Here is a 6537-nt window from a genome sequence, read left to right on the forward strand (position 1 = left end):
TAGTCAGTCGGCTGCGGGGGGGTCGTAGCCTTCCCAAAGCGCTGCCGTCACAGCGTAAATGGAAGCGTGCCGCAAGGCCTACCGTCTGCCGCCCGCAGGTCAGAAACCCCACGGTACTCCAACGAGCAGTTGAGCCGAGCCGGCAAGACGGCGTATCACAGACGCTTGGCGTGCAAGCCGCCCCGCCCATGCTCTCTTTCTCTCTCTCTCGCCCCTTCTACTTTTAGCAAACGCGTTGTATCCCCGGAGGGGGTGCACCGTTCCTGGAGGTACTGCAATACCAGGTCGATGCGTGGAGTGGACGGAGCAAGCTCCTATTCCATCTCCCTGCTCCAAAAATCCATTTAATATATTGTCCTCGGATAGAGGACGTATCAGATATTAAACTGATAAGAACAGATACTACACTTGATCTTAGCCAAAAGGCCGAGAAGCGATGCCGTCGCCTTCGCGCCCGCCGTCACCGTCCCACTCTCATCCACATTCAAGTCGCGGTGAGAGCCCCACCCGCGCTCCTTGCCCCATCCCCTCTGTCTCGTCCACCCCACTATGGACGCCGTTACACACTCGGGCTCATTTCTTATTCTCCACCTTTGAAAAGGGAAATCTTACACCCGTGCTTGGATCCGGCGTTCCCGGGCTTTCATTTCCAATTTGCATACCCCGCCCTTTCACGGAGGGCGCGGCCTCCGCGGTTGACTCCGCCCCCGGGGCGGGGCCGCCTCTGCCTCGGGGAGCCGGGGCTCCGCTGGGGGCGACTTCCTGGTTTGTACCCAGCCAGCGCGAAGACAGAACCGAAGGAGACTGGGGGCGAAGGCGAGAGGGGTCTGTGGAAGAGACCGCTCGGCGGAGAGCGGTCCACCTTTTCCTGGAGAAAGACGAGGTCCCAGGGCAGGAGCCCGGGCGGCGCCGGGCCTTTACTTCGTCACCAGCGGGCGGGGAGACCGGCCTCGTACCCGCCGGACGAGGGGCCCATTCCGAGTCAGGGAAGCCGAAGGCCTGGAGGCGCTTCCGGGAGCAGGGGCTGGAGTTCCTCTGCCGGGCGGGAGGCTGACACCAGACACCCGGCAGAGGGAGGCGGCGCGTGGATGGCGAGGGCCCGGCAAGGATTCTCCCCAGCCCCTGTGCCTGCGTCTCCTGTGGCTTCTGTGCACGGACCGTGTCCTGTGCTGTGCAGGGAAAGCTGCCTCTCTGCCCGGGACGTGGATTCCTTTCACCTCCTCCTCGCCTGGCTACTCCTGACGCAGGTTGTCAGGACTCCGCTTGGGTGTCACCCGTCCAGGAAGCCTCCCTTAATTAAGGGCCCTGGGCACTCACCCCATACGTGACTAGCAGCCCTCCTATGTATTTCGTCGCACCCCCGTTGTTTATATCAACTATTCCACTCACCACCCTTCTGGGCAATCCTTTATCTCCCCCTCTGAAATCCCATCACTGAGGGCTGGGACCCCTCCCCAGTACTTATCCCCGTTTGCCGGCGCTAGTCTGGTGCCTGGCGTGTGGAAGGCGCTCAGTAAACGTTTGTGGAGCGAAGAAACGACGCAAACGTGATGAGCACGACAGCCCGAAACAGAGAAGACGCAGTTAGGAGGTTACTGGCCCCGCGCGGGGGTAAAGGGGGAAGGTCGGGCTCGGGGTGGCAGGACACCAGAGGGCAGGGGTGACTGCCGGGGTGCTCTTGCGGGAGGATGGGCGTCAAGGCCCCCGGCAAGGTTGCGATAAAGTTTCTCTCCGAGGCACAGACTGCCGCCTGCGGGGTCAGCATTTACCTCTCCCTTCCTCCTTCCTAACCCAACTTCGGCGGAGAGCTGAGGGCTGAGGGCTTTAGGCGCATTATCTCGAATGTTGGTCAATTCTAATGGTTCTGTGTTGTAAGTTTAAAATACACATGGGATTTAGAAAACAATATAAAATGATTAAAACTCTCAAAAATAAATTTTATGTTGTTTACTATTGTTTTCCTTTTTGACAGCGACTCACCCGTTTGCCCAGGTTAGAGTGTAGTTGAGGGATTCCAGTTCACTGAAACCTTCCACTCCTGAGCTCAAGCAATTCTCCTCCCTCAGCCTCCCACCATGCCTGGCTAATTTTATCTTTATATGTGACATATATGTGTATATATTGTATGTATACATATATATACGTATATCATATATATATATATATATATATATATATTTGGTTTTTTCAAATGGATTGTTGCTCTGTCGCCCTGGCTGGAGTGCAATGGCGCAGTTTTGGCTCACTGCCATCTCTGCCTACCGGTTTCAAGTTATTCTCCTCCCTCAGCCTTCTTGGTAGCTAGGATAACAGGCGCCCACCACCACGCCCTGATAATGTTTTTGCATTCTTAATAGAGATGGGCTTTCACCATGTTGGTCAGGCTGGTCTCGAACTCCTGACCCTAGGTGATCCACTCGCCTCAGCCTCCCAAAGTGTTGGGATTATGGACCTGAGCCACTGTGCCCGGCCTTTTTGGTTTGTTTTCGTTTTGTTTTTTTGAGACAGTTTTGCTGTTGCTGCCCAGACTGGAGCGCAATGGAGCCATCTCAGCTCACCGCATCCTCCACCTTCTGGGTTTCCGTGATTCTCCTGCCTCAGCCTTCCCAGTAGCTGGGATTATAGGCATGGGCCACTATGCCCGGCTGATTTTGTATTTCTATGAGATATGGGGTTTCTATATGTTGGTCAGGCTGGTCTCAAACTCCCGACCTCAGGTGATCTGCCCGCCTCAGCCTCCCAAAGTGTTGAGATTACATGCGTGGGCCACTGCACCTGGCCTATTTTTTTTTTCTTTTTTTTTTTTAGATATAGCCATGCTCTGTGGCCCAGGGTGGAGTTCAGTGATGAGATCTCGGCTCATTGCAAATTCTGCCTCCCGGGTTCAAATGATTCTGGTGCCACAGCCTCTTTAATAGCTGGGGACGCAGGAACAGGTCACCACACCCATCCAATTCTTGTATTTTTAGTACAGATTGGGTTTCACCTTGTTGGCCAGGCTGGTCCGGAACTGCTGACCTCAAGTGATCCATCCACCTCGGCCTCCCAAAGTGCTGAGATGACAATCATGAGCCACTGTACCCATACTAAGATTTTTTTGCTTTTTGTTTTTTGAGACAGAGTCTCGCTCTGTCGCCCAGGCTGCAGTGCAGTGGCGCGATCTTGGCTCACTGCAAGCTCCGCCTCCTGGGCCCACGCCATTCTCCTGCCTCAGCCTCCCGAGTAGCTGGGACAACAGGCGCCCGCCACCACGCCCAGCTAATTTTTTTTTTATTTTTAGTAGAGACGGTGTTTCACTGTGTTAGCCAGGATGGTCTCGATCTCCTGACCTTGTGATCCGCCCGCCTCGGCCTCCCAAAGTGCTGGGATTACAGGCGTGAGCCTTTTTTTTTTTTTTTTTTGAGACGGAATTTCACTCTTGTTGCCCAGTCTGAAGTACGATGGGGCGATCTGGGCTCATTTCAACCTCCGCCTCCCAGTTTCAAGCGATTCTCTTGCCACAACCTCTCGAGTAGCTAGGATTATAGGTGCGGGTCACCAGACCCAGTTAATTCATGTATTTTTAGTACTGGTTGGCTTTCATCTTGTTGGTTAGGCTGGTCTTGAACTCCTGACCTCAAGTGATCCACCTGCCTCGGCCTGCCAACATGCTGGGATTACAGTCCTGAACCACTGTTCCCGAACTAAGTGTTTTATTTATTTATTTTTTTGTGAGACAGAGTCTTGCTGTGTCACGTAGGCTGGCATGTAGTGGTGTGATCTCGGCTCACTGCAACCTCTGCCTCCCGGGTTCACACAATTCTGCTGCCTCAGCCTCCCGAGTAGCTGGGATTACAGGCACGTGCCACCATGCATGGCTAATTTTTTCTATTTATAGTAGAGATGTGGTTTCACCATGTTGGCCAGGCTGGTCTCTAACTCCTGACCTCCTGCCTGGGCCTCCCAAAGTGCTGGGCTTACGGTCATGAGCCACTGCGCCTGACCCGTTTTTTAATTCTTATGGAGACACGGTCTTCCTATGTTGCCTAGTTTTGCCTGGAACTCTTGGCCTCAAGTGATACTCCTGCCCCGGCCTTCCAAAGCTGTTCGTTACCTGTCGAAGTGATATTTTGTATATGCTGAGTTGAATGAAATTAGACTTAATTTCCTTGTTTGTTCTTATTTTATTTCAAAAATACGGCTACTGCAACATTTAAAGTTACATGTGAGGTTCATATTTCTAGGGAACAGCACTGTGTAGAGTGACACTCAGAGAGGCTAAGCAACTTGCCTAAAAGGAAGCAAGGTCAGCATTTGAACCCAAGCCACCTGTTAACCATATGCAGTCTCATGGTTTGCAATCGTAGCGTGGGCATAAGGATCACACCTCTCTGATTTGGGTAGTTGGGAAGCTTCTTGTGGAAATGCCAGGCCTAGAGGAAGGAAAGCCTTATGTGTGCACTAGGGAAAATCACTTCTCATCTGTCAAATAGAGGTAATATCCTTTCTATAGTGCTGCAAAGGAGAGTCTCTGCTTTGCCCCTGTTATTAAAAGCTAAAGATGCCATATCCGAAAGCTGTTTCGTAGGAGTCTAGGGACACATAGCCACATAGTGGGTTTTTTTTTTCTTTTTTCCTTTTTTTTTTTTTTTTTTTTTGAGACAGAGTCTTGCTCTGTCTCCCAGGCTGGAGTACAATGGCGCAATCTGGGCTCACTGTAACCTCCACCTCATGGGTTCAAGCAATTCCCCTGCCTCAGCCTCCCAAGTAGCTGGGATTACAGGCACTTGTCACCACGCCCGGCTAATTTTTGTATTTTTAATAGAGACGGGGTTTCGCCATGTTGGCCAGGCTGGTCTTGAACTCCTGACCTCAAGTGATCCACCGCCTCAGCCTCCCAAAGTGCTGTGATTACAGGCTTCAGCCACCACACCGGCTCCCACAGCTGCTTTTTTTTTTTTTTTTTTTTTTTTTTTTTTGAGACAGAGTCTCGCTCTGTCACCCAGGCTGGAGTGCAGTGGCCGGATCTCAGCTCACTACAAGCTCTGCCTCCCAGGTTTACGCCATTCTCCTGCCTCAGCCTCCCAAATAGCTGGGACTACAGGCGCCCGCCACCTCGCCCGGCTAGTTTTTTGTATTTTTAGTAGAGACGGGGTTTCACCGTGTTAGCCAGGCTGGTCTCGATCTCCTGACCTCGTGATCCGCCCGTCTCGGCCTCCCAAAGTGCTGGGATTACAGGCTTGAGCCACCGTGCCCGGCCTCCACAGCTGCTTTTTGTAGTTTCCTGTGGATATCAGGGGCAGACTGGGTTATACAATATCCTCCCAAAAGGGTTTGTCCTTTCTTTGAGGCAGGATCAGTGATATACTTCCTAATTCCTTCAACTAAATGCCCTCGAAATAAAGCTGGATTCTCATCTTTATCCTGAGAATCTTCCTTAACCTGTTCATAGTTAATAGGCTTTTTCATCCATTTCTTCATCCCTTCCAACAAACAAGTGACCATATGATCTCTCCTCCCCAAGTCCTCACTGCCCCTTTGATAGTTCCACTCTGCATCTTGATCTAGAACTGCTATACTTCCTGCCTGATATATCATATGGTTCGGGTCGCGAGCCAATACCTCATCTGCATGGGTCCTAGCTGTCCCCAAAATGCATTGTTTCTCTTCCACTGTACAACACAGAGACAACAAAACATGCGGATCCTACCAAGTTAAACTATAGGTCAGAGTTGATTTCTCAAACCTATCTATAAATTGTCCTGGATCTTCAGAGAAATTACCAACCTTCTCTACATATAGAGGCAAATCAGACGTAGAAAAGGGAACATGTACTCTCACAGTGCCCTCTTCCCAGTTTGCCACTTCTCTAAGTGGACAAAGATTTCCCCTTGGAGGTTGATAGGATGATAGGAGGCCCCACTATGAGTAGTACTCGCTGGGTTGAGTTCCGTGGGGAGTGGTAGGTATAGAGTGGGACTAGCTGGGTAAGGAGAAGGGACGAAGGGTTCTCAGAAACTTTCAGGTGGACTAGAGGGAGAAAGAACTGATACATCTGAACCTTCGGAACTGACAGAAGGAGGTTCTGCTCCACCCAAAAATGCCCGCTGAACCACGGCGGGGCTTGCATTAAAGGATCACCTAGTATGTCTAGATCTTTTTCTTCTTTTCCTCTCATCAAACATGATTCACATTATCCAAATAACATAAGTGAGCTGAGCCATGAATCTTAGATAAACCACAACATGGACTTCGACAAAAATGTCAAATAAGGCACAATAAATGAAGAGGATTTAGATAAGAACAACCAGAGCAAGCAATAGCAGCAGTATGGATTGGAAAAGCAAAGCGAAGCCGGTTTGCCCGAACCCAGGAAAGGGAAGTTTTTTTTGTTTTTGTTTTGAGACAGTCTCGCTCGTTGTTAAGGCTGCTGGAGTGCAGTGGTGCAATCTCGGCTCACTGCAAACTCCGCCTCCCAGGTTCAAGCGATTCTCCTGCCTCGGCCTCCCAAGAAGCCGGGATTACAGACGTGCACCACCACACCCGAGTAGTGTTTGT

At 51.1% G+C, this 6537-nt stretch overlaps 1 non-coding gene across 1 annotated transcript; it reads right to left on the reverse strand.

Annotated features, from left to right (window-relative positions):
* Positions 1-247: 247 nt before the first annotated feature.
* LOC139359714 (U2 spliceosomal RNA) lies at positions 248-438 on the reverse strand. Its single transcript, XR_011616081.1, has one exon. It is a non-coding gene; the product is annotated as a U2 spliceosomal RNA (small nuclear RNA).
* Between the last annotated feature and the right edge of the window lie 6099 nt (positions 439-6537).

Source organism: Macaca nemestrina, chromosome 17 (genome assembly GCF_043159975.1).
Source record: "Macaca nemestrina isolate mMacNem1 chromosome 17, mMacNem.hap1, whole genome shotgun sequence".
NCBI lineage: Eukaryota > Metazoa > Chordata > Mammalia > Primates > Cercopithecidae > Macaca > Macaca nemestrina.